The sequence below is a fragment of the Acinonyx jubatus genome, chromosome C1, assembly GCF_027475565.1.
Source record: "Acinonyx jubatus isolate Ajub_Pintada_27869175 chromosome C1, VMU_Ajub_asm_v1.0, whole genome shotgun sequence".
Lineage (NCBI taxonomy): Eukaryota > Metazoa > Chordata > Mammalia > Carnivora > Felidae > Acinonyx > Acinonyx jubatus.
In genome coordinates, this window is record NC_069381.1 from 106,758,310 (window position 1) to 106,777,245 (window position 18,936).

At 41.4% G+C, this 18,936-nt stretch overlaps 2 protein-coding genes across 6 annotated transcripts in view; one reads left to right on the forward strand and one right to left on the reverse strand.

Annotated features, from left to right (window-relative positions):
- FAM168B (family with sequence similarity 168 member B) overlaps positions 1-6,298 on the reverse strand; it is a 36,354-nt gene extending 30,056 nt beyond the window's left edge. For 2 of the 4 annotated variants that reach the window (XM_027056102.2, XM_027056100.2), the window contains exon 1: positions 6,060-6,194. The gene's annotated coding sequence lies outside the window, so the exon portion shown is untranslated. Of the gene's footprint in view, positions 1-5,747; positions 5,881-6,059 lie in introns of those variants that run through there. The other 2 variants (XM_027056101.2, XM_053214839.1) reach the window with 2 other exon arrangements.
- An 11,191-nt stretch (positions 6,299-17,489) lies between these two features.
- The window catches only part of PLEKHB2 (pleckstrin homology domain containing B2), a 42,850-nt gene continuing 41,403 nt past the window's right edge, over positions 17,490-18,936 (forward strand). For both annotated transcript variants that reach the window (XM_027056090.2, XM_027056091.2), the window contains exon 1: positions 17,490-17,600. The gene's annotated coding sequence lies outside the window, so the exon portion shown is untranslated. The remainder of the gene's footprint in view (positions 17,601-18,936) is intronic.

Genomic DNA, 18,936 nt, shown 5'->3' on the forward strand with positions numbered 1-18,936 from the left:
TAACAAAGAATAGTTAAGTAAACCAGATCTATTCAGAATATGAAATATTATACAGCTACTTTTTAAAGTGTTTAAGAACATGACTGACATAATGTTATATAGAAAAAGGAAGGGAATGATGCTGCATTATGTAGTATGATATCAAAATCTGCACCCGCACATAGTATAGGCACAGGCATGTGTACTTCCAACACAAGGAGAAAAGATCTGGGAGAATATAAAAATATGAACAGAGACTGTCTCCAGATGGGGTGGGGTTAGTGTTCTTTTTGCACTTTTCTTTGTTTCTTAAATAACTTTTGTTAAATATACATATATTTTCTTTAAAAGAAAAATCAGCTATAGCCCAGCAACTCTATTAACCCATTCAATGTTTTTTCACAATCTTTTTCCGTAAAGTTCAACTTACCCAGCTACAACCATGAATTTACCCCTTCCTCAATAGAAATATGATTCTCATCAGTATCTTCAGCAAGCTCCTCTGAATTCTATCGCCCAAAGTATTTTCTGAAAGTGAGTTTAATCAAGACTATTCTGCATTCCTCATCCAGTAAGTCACTCACACAAATTTACATGGTAGTAAGGATTAAGGGGGACCCTAAATTTAAAAATAAAAACACCACAGGGTGGGGGGATGACAGGTAATAGGTATATGGGAATTCTCTGTACTTTCTGTTCAATTTTGCTGTGAACGTAAAGCTGCTCTAAAAAAGTCTACTTAAAAAAATTAATAAAATGTACATGTATTTACTTGTTTAGTGTGTGCCTCCCCTACCACATCCCCAACTAGAAAGTGGCCCCATGCAGACAGCGAACAGGGACTCAGTCCTATTTACTGCAGCACCAATAACAGTATCTGGCACAAAACAGGTGCAAGTACTTGCTGATTTTCTTAAAAAACACATGCACCTTCAAATACTGTAGGTATCAAATTCCATTACAAAGACATATTGCAAAAATTAACTACCTCAAGGTCTCAGCTTACCCGACTCATTTAGCATATTCATAATCAAGCAGTTTAATACAGAAAAAAATATACAAGGTCCCATCCTTAACCTTTGTAACAAGTTCTAGTCTAAATTAGGAACATCTGTGATTTGGATATTCATTATCTGAAAAACTAATTTTTTTTTAAACTTCTAAACCAAAAGGCAGGTGCCAACTTTACCATGACATTCACAATTACAGGTAAAAGATAAATCTAGATCAGTACAGGCCAACAGTACTCTCTGCAACTATGAGGATGCTCTCTGTGCCTTCCAGTATGGCAGCCATTAGCGAAAAGTAACTACTAAGCACCCAAAAATATGGCTTGGCTACTGCAGGATCTGATTTTTAAATTTATCTGACTCAAATTTGTTTTTCTAAAGTTTATTTATATAATCTCTATACCCAAGTGAGGCTTGAACTCAAGACCCTGAGATCAAGAGTTGCACACTTCTCTGACTGAATCAGCCATGCACCCCTCAACTTAAATTTAAATAGTCATATGAGACTAGAGGCTATCACAGTGAATGGCACATGTCTACAATACAGATGACAGAAAATAATAGGCAGCCATAGAAAGCAAGCAGGAGAATTAATTACGTATCTTATCCCACAGTTTAAGAATAAGCAAATTGGCAATAAATAAATAAATAAATAAATAAGCAAATTGACAACTTCCAGTCCCTATTGTCCTGCACTTTTAACCCATTCTTAGTGGATGTACAACATAAGAATTGTGGAAACCCTCACAAATTCCATCTATCTCTGTAGCTCAACTATGATCTCTAGAAAGTGCATACCTTCCAAAACTGTTTCTCTATCCTGTGCCAGGATCTAATTTCATTTACTCAACTGAATTCAAGATAAGCAAAGCACTATGCAAAGGCCACAGAGGAAAAAAAGAAAAAAAAAAAAAAAAAAAGCAAGTCACAGTCCCAGTTCTGAGTTTACAATCTAGGAAAGTGCTGTCCAATAGAAGTTTCTGTGAAAACATATGACAAGAAAAGAGAAGAAAAGAAAAGAAAAGAAAAAGAAAAGAAAAAAGAAAAGGTATGGCTACCCTGTCCACGTAAAGTAGCCATTAATGGCTGGTTAGTGAATACTTGAAATGTGGCTAACACATGTAAGGAACCGCATTTTAGTTTAACTTCAACAGTCACACCTAGGTGATGGCTATTATACTGGACAACCCAGTCCTGAAAAACAAAAAACATGAATAATGGTGATATAGAACAAACAGTAGTAATAGCCACATTAAGAGCCATAAAAGAATAAAGTATTATGAGGGGTGAGGGGAGAGAGCAAAAATTCAACAGGTGAGGGGGGGAATGAATGGTCAGAAAAAACTTGGATTACAGAGGTGATATTTCCAACAAGCTCTGGACAAGCAGGATCCCGAAAAGCCATAGAAGTGAGAAAATACAAGATGTACTTTAGTAATACTGGGCAATTGGACTTGTAGGGAATCAGCAAATATGGTTATGGAAGTGGGGCTGAGTAGGAGATGTCATGGAGTAGGCAATGAAGCTCATGAATAGCAAAACAATTTAACACAAGCATTACCATATGATCTGGTAATTCTACTCCTTGGTAAATACCCAAGAGAAACGAAAACATATACATCCACACAAAAATTTGTACACAAATGTTTATAATAGTGTTATTCATAACAACCAAAAATTTTAAATAACTCAATGAAGCACTAAATACCACAAGGCTCTCCTGCCATAAGGATCTCATAGCGTAAACCAGTAACACAATTCTACTGTACATTTGCCACTAAAAATGTACAGAATTGCACCTGAATTCTCAATACCATAAGTTCCAAACTACTCAAAAGTTACACTTCCTGAAAGCACTTTTACTTCCCCAGAGGCTAATAATGTTTCCTAGAGTGATTGAAAGTCTTTAATGAATTAAAAATTACAGGTTAAGAAAATATAACGAGACTGATAAAAAAAAAAAGGTTGCAGTTCCCTCTCCTATTCAATAAAAAGGCCTGAATAATATAAAGACAAAGTCCGTGAACTAATGTCAAAAAGATTCTTAGGTTACTTTTCAAATAATGAGACTTCCCCAAGATTCTGAGGCTCAAGGACAGGGAAAATAATTTTCTCAGCTCTGTCTCCTTGCATTTCATCAATACTTGGCACACAGGTATCTTATATGTATCTTCTGAATGTTCTTGAATAAAATAACTAATAGAAAATATAACTTTTCACAGCAATAAATGTGAGATTGAGGGGTGCCCGGCTGGCTCAGTCAGTCGAGCATGGACTCTTGATCTCTAGGTTGTGAGTTTAAGCCTCATATTCGGCACAGAGCTTACTTTAAATATATGTATATGTGTATATACATATACATATATATATGTATATATATTTTTTCATACATATATATGAAGTTGAAATGTTTACTTAAAATATAACTCAGAATTTAGGGGCACCTGGTTGGCTCAGTCAGCTGAGCACGTGATCCTTCCTTGCTTTTGGCTCAGTTCATGATCTCACACTTTGTGAGATTGAGCCTGGCACCAGGCTCTGCCAGGATTCTCTCCCCCATCTCTCTCTGCTCCACTCCTGCTCGCCCATGCTCTCTCTCTCTCTCTCAAAATAAATAAACTTAAAAAATATATAACTCACAATTGTTGAAAACTTCTGTTTACTGATTAGTGGATATGAAAGCTGAACCCACTGGCCAATCTTAACATCATCATCACAAGTCAAACTATTTAACACTAACAAACCAAAAGGGGGCATTTTAAAAATCAAATGACCCAATTTCTTCAGTAAGTCAAAGGTCTGGAAAAAGGTAGAGGGGTGGGGAGGGCAGTTCTAGATTAAAATAGATTTACACATAAAAGTCATTAGGTGGATTTTGTTTGGATTTTGATTTATATTGAAAAAAAACTGTAAAAAGATTTTACAGTTATAAAAATGTCCTCTAGAATGCCCCAACTTTTGGGTTTGTCTGATTGCTTCATGGTGTTGCCCACCCTATTCCTCCAATTTGTCTGTAAACTGGAAGTTGGATGTATAGAATCTATTGATGCAGACTGTAATTTTTTTTGTAGCAGTACCCTTAGGTGATGCAGAGTACTTCTATCACATGAGGATGCACGTAGTGTTAAATAGTTTGACTTGTGGTGATGATGTTAAGATTGGCCAGTGGGTTTAGCTTTCATATCCACTAATCAAATATAAAAAAATTTTAAGTGTGCACACTCGTTCTCTCTTAAAACTTTTTTTTTTTTTTTTAAAGAGGAGAAAGTTCTCAACTCCCTCAAACTCTACCTTCACTACTGAGGTAGAAATTGGAAGAAATTCATGTATTTCTACACAGGAGTGGAAAGACTTCAAAGGCATATACGTAGAGTGGAACACAGATATCAGAAAAATAACTATTACTTTTTTAGGTTAGTGTTCTGTTGTTTTAAAAGTGCTCTCAACTGATCTAGGAAAAGAAGCTGTTTATGTGAGAAATAAAATTTCCCTTTAAACTACAGAACATACAAAAAATTAAAATATTTTTACAACGCACTTAAGTTCTTATTTTCCAATTCTAATCCTCTACCTCTACTACTAATTTTCTCAATGTTTGAAAATCCAACAATTTTGGCATTACAATTCTAACCATAAAGTAGAAATGAGTTGAAAGGCAGGTGTAGAGTAGAACAGTAACTAAAAATCCTAACAAATTTATCACAGCCTGGTAAGAGGGCAGGGGCAGTAAGAGCTACAGCAACAGATGGTGCTTCCTCCTGAGTTGCAGGCACTCGCCTCACACACAGAACCCAATCTTTCCACTATTTCCAAAGGTAGGAGCCAGGAAGAGCGGATGCTACCTGCTCAACACTTTTAGCAATTGCTCCTCAAGGACACCCATCAGAAGGCACAGGCAGCTGGCTCTGTCTTCAACTCTTAAAGCTTGCGGGGACCTCTATCAAATCTTAGCTTCCATTTATTTAGTCACAAACACAACTAAGCATTAGTAACATACAAACCCTCCCACCCAAAGCAAGCCCACTTTATAAAGTTTAAGGGAAATCTTCACAGTGTGTACTACAGTAGCTTCAGCATTAGGAAAAAGAGCTTTAAATTGTCCAATTGGCTGTCAAAGCAAAAATAATCCATTACTTACTCACCAAAGTTGTAAAATGGATCCCTCTTATTGCTCACAGCAAAAACTTTCAAACTTTTTTACGTATTTGAGACAATAATCTCAATTACACGATGGCTTGAAAATTTTAAATGTGGAAATGAGACAAACCTTTTCACTTATAATTTTTTCTTGCATGCCACAAACACTCCAGAATATTTTCATGTACGACTTTAATAAAACATTAACTCATACGACCCATTAAGACGCACACTTGAGTACGCTGTAAAAGAAAAATAACGTTTGTGGACATGCTGCAAAGATTCACCTCTTTAAAGTTAACCCAGACTGGGCGACAAAACGTCCTTTCTGAAATTAAAAAGCCTTTCAAGCTGGAGGGCGAACACTAAGCTTCTGCCAGGCAAATAGAATCATTTTTACTTTGTAGGTAGACAAGGTGACTAGTTTACACATTCGAAATGACTGCAACCCCAAGAATCCCAAATCTAAGTTAGAGAACACCCTGCTGCCTCCCCATTTTTCATACGTTTTCCTGACCTGATCTAAGTCGGACCTTAAAAAGACCCAGCGAACATTCTTGTGCATGGACTCCACCTCTCACCGGCCACCTGGGCAGCAGCCCCCCACCACCCACACCGCACCTGCCCGCGCGCCAGTCCGCGCCCAGTTCCTCCTCCCTCGGGCCCCCAGAGGCCCGGTCTGTCCCACCGGACAAAGCAGAGCCTGGGTTACCGCCGCGGGTGCCACCAGGCCGTCCCCCCGCCCGGGCACCAAGCGACCCTAAGCCGCTGGCCCGACCTTGGCGCCGCCCCAGGCCGGCCGCATAAAGCGCCGCACTTCCGGCCGGCAGCGCCGCCGCCCGAGCCCGCCGCCCGGGCCCGCGCTCAGCCCCGGGCCAGACAGGGCGCAGCGTCCCGCCCCGCCCCCGCCCGGGGGCGCCCGCCCGCACTCACCGCGCCGCGGCAGCGGCAGCGGCAGCCTGGGCCTTGATGACCAGCGCACGCCGGCCCGGGGCGGGCTCGGCGGTAGGGCTCGGCGAAGGGCGAGCGCCGCGGAGACCTGTTCTGATGCGGGGGCTGAGCCGCGAGGCCCCCGTCTCCGCCGCCGCCGCCTCCCCGGCCCGCGCTTCCAGTCGCTCCGCTCCGCCCGGCCCGCCTCTCCGCAGCCCGCGCTCCCCGCCGACGCTGCGCAGCCACCGAGCCACCGACCTCACTTCCGCCTGGAGCGCGCCGCGGCGGGGACGCGCCGGGCACGTGACTGTATGGCTCCGTCCAGACTGGGGTGGCGGCGTGCTCGCTCCCGCCGGCGTCTGAGAGACGCCCGGATGGAATCTGCGGGGAGCACCGCGTGGTGCGACCCCTGGCTGGGCTACCCCAGGGTCCGTCGTGCGGAGCTTGTAAGGCGAGAAGCCCGAGCAGCTAGCGGCGCCCGTGGGGACGTCTGTGTTGACCTTAAGGAATAGGTGCTTACTATGGACTTTTTCCTCGCGCCATTTTTGCCTTTCTAATGCAATATGGAAAGAACGTATTGGAACGTAATTACAGAATTGTACTGATTTCTTAGAAAAAATGCATTTCATTTCGTATTTTTAAAATACGTACGATCCTGCCACTGTACTGCAGGAACCTGTGTGTAAATGCAGACGGCAAAGGTGCAGTGGTGGTGTGTGACCGGGTCCAGGCTGTGATGCCCAATGGTGGCAACTGAGTAGAAGGCTCACTCAGCACCCCCAGCCAGGGCTGGTGTGGTGGCGTGCAGGTGAAGTGCTATCCCACAGAGCGGCATGGGAGCCCGGCCTTGAACACCCTAAGGACCGTCGCAACAAAGCACGTCCCAGCGACGCTGGGGCACCACGTAGAGGCTGCGGGCATAGGCACTGACTGCATTCACTCTGCTAATCATTGTTTCCAGTGCTCTGCATTCCTTAAGTCATTTAATATTTGTGATAAATCATTTTACAATTGAGGGAATTAAGACACAAAGAGGCTGACAAGCTTTCAAGAACACGCTATTAGAAAGCCCACTAAGGATTCAAACCCCAACATCTGGCGTCAAAGCGCTTGCTTTTAAAGGGGGAGTTCTGAGTTTTAGTTTTCCCAGAACACCTCTAGCTACTTGCACGACATTAACAGAACCTACAAGGTCCTAGCCTGAACTGAGAGTCCGTGAGTCGGCTGTGGAGAAAGGTGGAGGAATCCTGAGATGCAGGCTGAGATGGGTCTCTTGTAAGGGTCTGAAGAGAGTTGGACAATCCTGTGGGCCTGTACTCAACAGAAAGAAACCAGCAGTTTATCTTGCTGACTGTGCAGGTAACAACCGGATCTGGAGGGACACTCACTATATACAGTTCCTAAAGACTCTACCTAGCATATCTGTTAAGAGTTCTGGGTACAGATTAAAGTAGTCTCAAAGGAGATGATTCCTGTCAAGCTGTAAATGTTGACAGTTGTAAAAAAACAATGTTACTTTTTAAAACATCCATGAGAATATAAACACTATGGTAATTCAATTCGCATTTTTTTCCATTTAAAAAAGACATGAGTAAATTCTATAACTAAAAGTTTAATTGCTCCTTTTTCTCCTTCCACTGCCCCCACAGAATTTTGCCCTAATATATTTGTGTGTTGAGCATCTTTTCTTTCTTTGTTTGTTCATTGTTCTTTTTTTTTTCTTAAGTTTTATTTCCTTGTTTTGTGAGAGAGAATGGGACAGAGGATCCAAAGCGGTTTCCCTGCTAACAGCAGAGGGCCCGAAGTTCAAACTCACAAACCCATGAGATCCTGACCTGAGCTAAAGTCAGATGCTTAACCGACTGAGCCACCCAAGTGCCCCCTTTTCTTTCTTTCTTTCTTTTTAAATTACCAGTTTCTGTCAGGATAACTAGGAAATGCTCCAAGACCAAAACCTAAGTGTCTTCACACAACAGAATTTTACTTCTCACTTACACATGAGGTCAAAAGCAGGTGGGATTGTCTGAAAAACTATACAAACAATAAGAGCATTCAGCAAAAACCAATAATCAAAATGAAAAAAATATATAGCTATCATGTATCCAAATAACAACCAATTAGAAGATATAATGAAATGGTATAAAAGATCAATAGTATACAAGGATACTTACAGAATAGATAAATAAATAAATAAATACATACATACATACATAAATAAATAAATAAAATGACATAATACCTAGCAATAAACTTTCATAAGAATTGCACAAGACTGGGGCGCCTGGGTGGCGCAGTCGGTTAAGCGTCCGACTTCAGCCAGGTCACGATCTCGCGGTCCTTGAGTTCGAGCCCCGCGTCAGGCTCTGGGCTGATGGCTCAGAGCCTGGAGCCTGTTTCCGATTCTGTGTCTCCCTCTCTCTATGCCCCTCCCCCGTTCATGCTCTGTCTCTCTCTGTCCCAAAAATAAATAAACGTTAAAAAAAAAAGAATTGCACAAGATTGACGTGAATAAAACTTTGAATAATCCCTGAATGGCACAAAAGAACACTTAAACGTGGAGAAAAACATATTCTTGGAAAAGTGGATTTAACATCAAAGAGATGTCAATGCTCCCTAAGTTAATTTACAAATTTAAATGCAATTCCTATAAAACGCCAATAATTATTTTTAACTAGATGAAGTGATTCTAATTTACCTCTAGGAAATAATCAAGAAGAATTAAAAGAAAGAATCTGCCAGGAAAACTTTGAAAATAAAGAGTAATAGGGAGGGAGCTGGCAACTAGACATACCAAATAAGAAAACATATTTAAAAGCCTCATTAAAGGGGCACCTGCCTGTCTCAGTCAGTAGTGTATCTGACTCTTGGGGTCATGAGTTTTAAAAAAATTTTTTTAAATAAAAGCCTCAATAAAGCAGTGTGTCACTAAAATACGAATACACAGACTAATGATATATATAATGTTAAACCCAGAAATACACCCAAATAATTTTGGGAAGCCACCAGGGATGAAGATCAATTATTCAATAAATGGCATTGGGACAAAAATATAGCCATCTGAAAAAACATAAAATTGGGTCCATACCTTACACTATACTAGAATTAAATCCAAATGAAGAAAGATATGAATGTATAAGAAGAACAAGAAGAAAACATGGGAAAAAATCCTTTTTAATCTTAGAGTAAATAAGGCCATTCTAACTCCTGTTCAAAATCCAAAAGCCACATTATGAAAAACTTTGGTTTGGCAAAAAGTGCCATGAACATAGTCAAAAGACAGATGATTAACAAGGAATAAATAGTTCCAACACATATGATAGACAAAGGGTTAATCTCCCTAGCATAGAGAACTTTCAGAAGTTAATAAGAAAAAAAATCCTACAACTCAATAAAAAAAACAATGAGGGGAGTTCACAGAAAAGAAAGTAAATGGCTCTTAATCACATGAAAAAAATCCAACCTCACTCAAGAGAAGAATGCAAGTTAAATTTCTTTGAGATAGCATTTTCCCCCATTTGATTGGCAAGCATCCAAAAAATTGACAGTACACCTTATGAATGTGGCTGTGGGGAAGCAGGCACATTGCTAGAGTGTAGAAGGGACCACTTGATGTATTATGACAAGTATACACAAAGTATTTGACTCAACAATTCTACTTCTGGGAATCTGTCTATAGAGATGCTTGCTGGTGTAAAATTAAATAGGCGCAAGTTCATACATTGCAGTATTTTTTAGAGTAGCAAAATATTGGAAACAACCCTAGTGTCCATCAATAGGGGACTGATTGGCTGGTTCATCTATACAATAAATTACTCTATAACTCAAAAAAGAAATGAGCAACCTTTCTATAAACTGAAATGGAGATACCATCAAGGTAGATTGTTAAATAAACAAGGCAAAGGATGGAACTGTTTCACAGGCTGAGTTGTGTTCCCCCACCCCTAATTCATATGCAGAAGCCCTAACCCCCAGTACCTCAGAATCTGCATTTGCAGATAGGGCCTTTAAAGAAATAGTCAGGTTAAAATGAGGTCAGTGGGGTGGGCCCTAATCCAATCTGATTGATGTCTTTATAAGAAGAGGAGATTAGGATACAGACAACACAGATGTATGGACAGCCATGTGAGGACACAGTGTGAAGGGGTCATCTACAGGCCAAGGAGAGAGGCCTCAGGAGAATCTAACCCTACTAGCACCATGATCTTGGACTTCCAGCCTCCAGACCTGGGAGAACATAAATTTTTGTCATTTAAGCTGTTTTTTTGTGTGGTATTTGTTACAGTAGCCCTATTCAACTGTGTTAAAGAACATCATGATGTTCTTTAACTGTTAAAGAACATCATGTAAAAAGGGGAAATGAAACTATGTATTTACTTGTGTATGAAGACAGACATAATTTCTAAAATCCAAGAAACTAACAGCAGTGATTTACTGTAATGAGGCTACGGACAGAGTGGACCCTGAGCAAATGGAAGACAGGGAAGAGATGAATAATTTTCAAGGTTTGTTTTTCCTTTGAAATATATGAATGTATTACATACTCTAAAATTAAATCATAAATAAATAAAATCTCATAAATTTGCAGGAGTGTAAAATGGTATAATCATTTTAGGAAAAAGTCTTGTTTCTTAAAAAACTAATCATACACCTGTCCTATCGCCTAATAAATTGTAGGTATCTGCCAGAAAGAAATGAAAACATACATCCATTCAAAAGAATTGTACAAAAATGTTCATAGCAGTTTTATTGATAATAGCCAAAAATTGAAAGAAGTCCACACATCTATCATCAGGAGAACAGCTGAACCAATTCAGTAGGGTGCCTGGGGCCTGCTTACAATGGTTTGAACTAGCTCCTGAAAGCCAAAGGATACATTTTCAGGAATTTGGCAAGACACTTGGCAAGCACAATTATTAAGATTAGGTTATAGAAATTTGTTAAAAACAAAAGACCCAAAAACTTATCCCTTCCTAGTTATTGTGTTTTACTGTTGCCTGTGCCCTAAGGCTCTTTGAGGCTCTTTGGGGCTATTGGACCTGCCTGGCGGAAATGCTCTATAACACTAAGCTGCAAGAGCTTCCTTTCCTGCCTCCCATCCATGAGGTCACATTGTAGCCTGAACTCTGACCATGGTAGGACTATCTACGTCATGCAACTTGTCCAATAATACTAAACAAGGCTTAATTTATTGCTTGCCAATTTTGTAAACTTAAGAATATGATGGAGGGGTGCCTGGGTGGCTCAGTTGGTTAAGTGTCCTACTTTGGCACAGGTCATGATCTCGCAGTTTGTGAGTTCAAGCCCTGTGTCAGGCTCAGTGCTGACAGCTTGCTCAGAGCCTGGTGGCTGCTCCAGATTCTGTCTCCCTTTCTCTCTGCTCCTCCCCGACTCACACTCTGTCACTGTCTCTCTCAAAAATAAATAAACATTAAAAAAATTAAAAAAAAAAGAATAAGATGGAGAAAATATTAATGTAGATTAAACTTCAAAGGGGATAATGTCTATAGCTTTCCCTTTATGAATAGCACAAAAAATTTAGGAAATATTTTTCTAATATCCAAAAACTACTATCCTACTTGGGAAAGAAGTCACTCATGTCATTGACAAGCAACCGAAGTTCCAATAAGGTTTTTTCACTCAAATCTTACTGTTTAATATAAAGGGAAATATCAGTCTAGGTTATGAGACACCGTAACAATAAATTGCTGTTTTAAAGCATTAAATTTTGGGGTGAGTTGGTACACAGCAGTACATAATCAGAGCAGCTCTCTCTTGAACAGCAACCCAATATCAGTCCCACATTGTGAAATCAATCTAGTCATTTATTGCCTGCATTTTAGAGTAAACTAGACTGGAAAATAACAAAATAAAAGAGTGCCTAGCACAAGAGTATGGTTAAGTATTACTTTGTAACTCTTCATATATATGTTTTTTTAGTATAATTTATTGTCAAGTTGGCCAACATACAGTGTAAACAGTGTGCTCTTGGCTTCAAGAGTAGATTCCCGTGGTTCATTGCTTACATACAACACCCAGTGCTCATCCCCAAAAGTGCCCTCCTCAATGCCCATCACTCATTTTTCATATATATGTTTTTACATATATTATGTACTAGGTTATGAAGTAAATTCATTATGTAGGCGATAGTCAAAAAGTTGGAAAATACTACTGTACGGTATTTACCGAGAAGCACAATTATTTGTTCACAGGGTACCAGCATCTTAAAACTGACTAGATAGTGCCAAATTGCTCTCTAAAGGTTTGTAATAAGCTACACCATCCGTAGTAAGATACAAGCTCTGATAGCTTCACATATTTGTCACATTTAGCATAAAACTTTAAAATGTTTGCCAATAAGCTGAATGTGTAATGTCATCTCACAATTGTTTTAACTTCTATTTCTTATGCACCTGATATAATCCTTGTAAATAATTTTTGACCAGAGTCTGTTTATTATGGGATCATTGCCCTAAACAATTACTGGCTTAAAGAGTACGAACTATGCTACACTTCTATGTTAAATCTTATATCAAATTTAACTCTGGAAGGGTTACACCAATCTATAGTTGCACAAGCACTGTATGCCACTCACTGTCTCATCAAATCCTTGTATTTAACATTTCATTAAAAACCTTTTAAAATTTGATCACTGAAAAACCACTTGTTTTAATTTGCATTTGTTAGATCACAGGCAAGCTTCATTTACAAGATTCATTTGTTGTATTTGTGTTTTCTCTTGTGTGAATGATTTACTCATAATTTTTTGCCTGTTTTTATACTGGAGTCTTAGGGTTTTTCATGTCAATCCGTTTGAGTTCCTTCTGCATAAAACTTGAGGAGTTAATAGGCGAACAGCACTTTTTTCCCTTTACTATCTAGCTGGAGGCAAAGTTTTTAAGAGTGCAAAACTGTTTTGGTTCAGCATATTGGATTAAACATAGGGATCTACTCTTCCCTTCCAAACCCTGTTAAGGTAAAAGAAAATGTGTTTTTAATGTATTATTATTATTATTTATTTTGTTTTTTATTAATAATTTTATTATTACTTTAAGTAGCCTCCATGCCTACCATGGGCTTTGAACTCAGGACCCTGAAATCAAGAGTTGTATGCTTTACCAACTGAGCCAGCCAGGCTAGAAAAGTTATTTTTATTTTATTTTATTTTTTATTTTTATTATTTTTTTAATGTTTATTTTTGAGAGAGAGAGAGAGAAAAAAATGTGAGTGGGGGAGGGCAAAGAGGGAGACACAGAATCTAAAGCAGGCTCAGGGCTCAGAGCTGTCAGCACAGAGCCCGATGCGGGTTGAACTCAGAAACATGAGGTCATAACCTAGCTGAAGTCGGACACCCAACCTACTGGGCCACCCAGGTGCCCCAAGAAAAGGTATTTTTAAAAGAAGGAATCCTGAATAGTCCTGGAAAACAACTTAAGGATACTATTGGTTGACCAGATATTTACAGACAGTTGAGCATGTAGAAAGCAATTAGGGTCCGAAGCTTCTCACTCAAGATGGCAGACCAAAAACACACTTTGGTCTTCTATTCCCTCTTTAGACTTCTATGAAATAGATATTAGGTGTTTAACAAGCAACACAGCAAACTGAAGTAGTAATAGAGGCCGTGGTGAATGAGGGAGGAGAGGGACTCACTTTAATGTAAATGGTTTAAATAGGCAGAGCAGGTGTGAGGAGGGAGAGGGAAAGGTGGTGAGAAATAGCCTATGAACAGGGACAGTAACAGCTCTCTTTCCCATTCTCGTGTGCATAGACAGTTTCATGTTTATAGTGGGCAAAAACCCAAAAGAAGCGACTCAACTGTCTGAAGAAAACTAAGGCTTTTCAGTAGATGTTGAGGGCAAAATAAAGTCAAATTTAAGTATGCAAAAACTCTTTGTTTCCTACCCAATAGAGACCGTTTCAGAATTTCTGTCTAGGTAGAGCAAAGGTATAGCAAGCTGAGTGAAAGAGCTTCCTAGTCCTGGGCTGGACTTCACTTTAGCTTGACCCAAAAGTCAAGTCTGTTTTCACTAGAAGATTTCCATTCCAAATAAAGTGGGATGTGGCATGGAGAGACATGACATATTACTTCATGTCTTATTTATTTTATTGAAGTTAATGTACTTATGTATGTATGTATTTTAGTAATCTCTACACCCAATCTCTGAGGCTTGAACTCATGACCCTGAAACTAATAGTCCCATGCTCTTTCAACTGAACCAGCCAGGCATCCGCATTTCCTATTTAGATTTTCTTTTCTAACCACAAAAGACTTAACATTTTCTTTTTTCAATTTTAGTACTAGTAAACAGGGCAAAAAAGGGAGCACATAATTTGGTTTGACCAAGTTGTGGACCACAAATTCTATGGAGCCATGGAGCAAGGCGACCAATGAATATGGAGTCCTAGCGTGGTTCCTTGAAGCCCTCTTTCAGTTCTGGACCGGAGGACACATATTCAGTATTGGCAGATATGGGGCTGGAAAGCAGGTATTCTTACCTCCACAGTTGGCCTTTTTCCTCCTATACTTTCTTGTCAGTAAACTTGGACAGAAAACCAATTTTACTGAGCACTGCTCCTCGTGAGAGTGCCCTGCAACCATCCTCAGATCAAATGCAGCACCAGGCCTAGTGGCAGCAAGTTGGTCATGCTGGTGTCAAAATGACTTAGGTGATTTGAGAGCATGTCAGGACACTCCAGAGGAGACTTTCATTTACCTCCTGCTTCCACTTATGGAGTCCCAGTAGTCCAGGCTGATTAGGATCTGCAAGTTGCTGTTCGTATCACCAGTGACTGGCACACTGTGATTTTTCAATTCACCTTTATTGAATAAAGTGTTTGTAACCATGCACAAAACATGGTGATGGTGAGTGCTTGTGAGCTCTGCTATGTATGGTGGAATAGTGTATTAATAGCATAAGAGAACTGTTTTGACCTGAATTCAGATTAAAGAGATTGGAAAATTAAAAAAGAAAGAAAGAAAGAAAGAAAGAAAGAAAGAAAGAAAGAAAGAAAGAAAGCCAGCCAATTTTACTAAACCAGAAAACTTACTAGGAGACACTTCCTGCTCCAGCTCCTAGAACATCCACTTAAACCAAATTGGATTCAATTATTACCTTTTTCCTGTTGTCTCAGTGATTTAAAGTCAAGTGATTAATTGAAGAAAATTTGGAAAATACAGAAAAGTATGAAGAAATAAGTCATCCACAGCCCCATTGCTCAAAGACAAAATGCTTGTGTATTTTGGGACATTTCAACTCCAAGCCTTGAAAGATACCTAAGATTAACACAGAAGATAGGGCTAGCCATATCACTTTACTGAGAGATGGTCAGGAATTTCAGTGATGTCAGGTAATTTGCTCAGACTTATTCTTGGGTAGTGGGGACCAGGAAGAATTCTAGAAGACTCCAATCTCTGAACTCTTTGTTGACTAAGTCACACTATTTTACAAAACATTAGATTGGAAAGCATCACAGGACTCCCCACCCTGAATTTCTTTTCCCAGAGAGAAGCGAGGTTAAGACAGGAGCTCTTGCCATCTCAGTTTGGAGTTTTGAAGCCCATTAACTACAGGCCTTTCCTCCAATTTTTAAAATTTTAAAAATGTGTGTGTGTGCGCGCGCGCACGTGTGCGTGAGAGAAAGCGTTTACATGCAGATGTTAAAAATGAGAGAGCAGTCCCCAAAGGGAGTCACTTGTGCCAAATTCCACACTACCAAACCAAGACTTAATACCTAAGTGTAGTTTCAACCTCCCAGGAATGTAACCTTTAACCATACAATATGGAATTACCTGGTCAGCATAGTGAGTTAATCTGCTTGATAGATCCCCTTAGGAAGGCATCCTTGCCTGAAACAATATATTCTTTGCTAACAATTTTCCTGTTCTGTCCTCTTTCCACCTTTAAAAACCTTTCCTTTTCTACAGCTCATTGGAGTTCCTTTCTATTTGCTAGGTAGGATGCTGCCCTATTCATGAATCCTCGAATAAAATCAATTTGATCTTTAAAAAAAAAATTAACTCAGTTACATGTTTGCTATTTATCACAGAAAAGAAAACAAATCTTAAGCGCACAGCTTGATAAATGTTTACACAGTATTTACCTTTCAGGAGTAGAGTTGCCCAAGATTCCCTCAGGCCACTTTCCAGGAAGTGTCCCAACCCTGACCCTAGAGGCCCCACAGGGGCTTAAAAGCACCATAAAAGTTTCTCAGTAAAGATAACTAACATTTCTTTTTCCCCTCCATTGCCTTCTTTGTTTTTAAATAAAATTTTTATTTTGAAATAATTTTAAATTTGCAGAGAAAAATTAGTATATTCAGTTTCCCATGATGCTTACATCTCACATAACCATGGCACAATTCTCAAAACTAAAAATCACTAGTAATTATTATTAAAGTCAAGACTTTATTTGGAATTTACCAATTTTTTCACTGTCAATTTTGCTGTTCCAGAATTCCATCTAGGATCCCTCACTGCACCTGACAGTTTCTCAGTCGTTCCCTGTTTTCAATGACCTTCATAGTTTTGAGGCATACTGGTGAAGTATTTTGTGGAACATCCCTCAATAGGGATTTGCCTGATGTTTTTCTCATTCCACTGGGGTGGAAGAGCACAGGAAAAGTGGCATTCTCATTACATCATGTCAGGGTTAAATATTACCAACATGACTTACTGCCACTGTTGATGTCAACCTTGATCACATGGTTGAGTAGCGTTTGTCAGGTTTTTCCACTGTAAAGTTATTTTTCCCCCTTCTCACACTTTACTCTTTGGGAGGAAGTCATTATGCAGATTGAGGGGTGGGTGGGTGGAGATTAATAGCCCCTCATAATGGAGGATGATTAATTAGAATTCCTCTACAGAAAAAAAAAACTTTTCTTCCCATTAATTTATTTAATCATTTATTTACAAAAGAAGGGCTTGTTTTACACTGTAAGTTATAATCCAATTATGTATAACTTATTTTGCTGCTCAAATTGTTCCAGATTTGGCCATGGAGAGCTCTTTCAGGTTGACTTCTGTATCTTATGACACGCCTCCACGGTTTATTTTTTGAGCATTCCTTACTTCTGGCGCTACATCAAGCTCCAGACTCTAGGTTGTACTTTTCCTGCCCCACCTCTAGAGCCACTCATTTCTCTAAGGAGCCATGGCTCTTTTTATTGGAGGGTTATATTTAGATGCAAGATCAGGGTGCAAACAGTTCCTTTTCAGTTGAAAAGTAAGCCTCCCTTCACTCCAGCAGAACTGAGGATGTCCCAGCCCCCTCCCCTCCCTCTCCAGCTCTCCTTTCCCCTGCCCTCCCCTCGGCTCTCCTCCCCTCTCCTCCTCTCCCCTCCCCGCGAATACCCAGGCTCCGCCGTGGCCCCCAAGACCATTCCAGGCATGCCCCGCGCGGCCAGGCGCATGCGCCACGGCGGTGTGACGTTGGACGGCGGCCAGGACGCAGGCGTGGGGCATTTGCAGCCGGAGAGCCTCAGCGGCGTCCTTGCGCTCTGTCGCCCTGCTTCTGTGCTCCGCGGCGGCGGCCCGATAGTTCGCAGGTAAATGTCCCTGTCTGGTTCCGGCGACCCCGAGCCGGACCCACCCGCCTGCGCCCCTTCTTCTCCCCATCCCCTGGAGTTGGTCCCTTTGGAGCCTCTCTTGGGGCTCAGCCCTGTACTCCTCCGAGAAGACCCCCTCTCGGCTAGCGTCCCGCCCCTCTCCAGTGTCGGTCCTTGCAGAGCCTCTGCTAGAGTTGCCCCGCTCTGCGCGCCCTCCCCTTCCCTAGCGTCGGTCCCTGCTGAGCTTCCCCTTGAGCCGCCCAGCACCGCACCCTTCCGAGAGGACGCCCTCCCGGGCGTAGGTCCCAGCAGAGCCTCCTCTAGCGCCGCACACTCGGCGCCCCTCAGAGTTGACCCCCGGCCCACATTCTTTTCTCCCGTTGCTCGTGTCGGGCCCACCAGAGCTTCTGCTAGAGCCGTCCATTTGCGCGCGCCCTCCTCTTCCACCGTGTCGGCCCCTCCAGAGCCTTCCCTAGAGCCGCCCACCCCGCGACCCTCTGAGCGGACACCGTCGGCTTCTACCAGGCTGGAGCCGCCCAACTCCGCGCCGCTCTGCAGGGACTGCCCTCGGCCCGCGCCCTCTCCCCTCCCTGGTGCTGGCCTCTCCAGAGCCTCCCCTAGAGTCTCCCAGCCCCGCCCGAGCTCTCCCGCAGCCGTTCCGCTTCCCGCAGTTTCTCCCGGCCGGCTCGCTGCCTTTCCGCTCCCCGCAGGTGCTCCCATCCGTCCCGCTGTCTTTCCTCCAGCTCGGGTGTCCTAGTGCCGGCTGTCTGGTCGAGGAGACTTGGGCTCTTTTTCCTTCCCCTCCGGCACGGAGATCGCACCCTCTTTAAGGAATCCAGAACGGCATTGAAACTCTGCACTCGCGGGTGCGCTCGGCCCCCGCTTCGTTTCACCTACTCTAAGCTGTGCAGTCTTAGGGCCTTGGTTGTACTTTTTCCACATCTGATCCTTTCATTCATCCAGATCAGGAACTCTGAACCTCAGCAGGGGTTTATTTAGTGTTGACATAGAGTTTTTTGTTTTTATCTCAAATGTAGAGTAAATTACGTAGAAGAGGCTTTGTAAATGAACGAATAGTAAGTTCCCGTTTTTTCAGGGAAGTGGAGGGAATGAGGTACGACTGTCACACTACCAAAAAATCTAGAGCACCGTGATTAATTCCCAGCACCATTGACTCCAAGTCCCTGAGAATTTTTTTTTTTTAAGTACCTCCTCTGATTAGGACGGGGTGGAGCCACTGCCTGAGGCAGTTCCCTTGTATTTAAAGGGAGGAAAGGGTCTCCTGGTCTTTGAGGAAACCAGTGCCAGTGCAGGAAGTGAGTTGTCAGAAGTCACG